Consider the following 396-nt stretch of genomic DNA (forward strand, 5'->3'; position numbering starts at 1 on the left):
CATCCTCCGCAGCAGGGGCCCTGCTGGCGCCCTCGGCGGGCTCCCGACCCGGCGACTGAGCCCTGCAGACCGCGCTTCCTCGCAGGAGGGGTGGGATCGAGGCGCCCTGAGTCCGCGAATGCCCACTTGGCGCCCTGCTCCTCCCTCCGTGATCCCAATGCCTCCCAGGCTCCAGAAACCAGCCTGGTGCTGGCCTGCGCAGCCCCTCAGCCCTGCTCCCATGGTCTGCCGAGCCCTCCTCCCTTCAGCCTCTGCCCCTTCCTCCAGGATGCCCCTTCCTCCAGGAAGCCACCCACCCCTGGCTGTCCTAGGCTTCCTTGTTGCCTTGGGTGCCCTGGCTGTTCTCCTGTCTGCCTCCCGGGCACCTCCACAGAGCATCGATCCTGGCCGTGGCCC

Source organism: Carlito syrichta, unplaced genomic scaffold (genome assembly GCF_000164805.1).
Source record: "Carlito syrichta isolate Samal-C Ts95f unplaced genomic scaffold, Tarsius_syrichta-2.0.1 Scaffold135665, whole genome shotgun sequence".
Taxonomy (NCBI): Eukaryota; Metazoa; Chordata; class Mammalia; order Primates; family Tarsiidae; genus Carlito; species Carlito syrichta.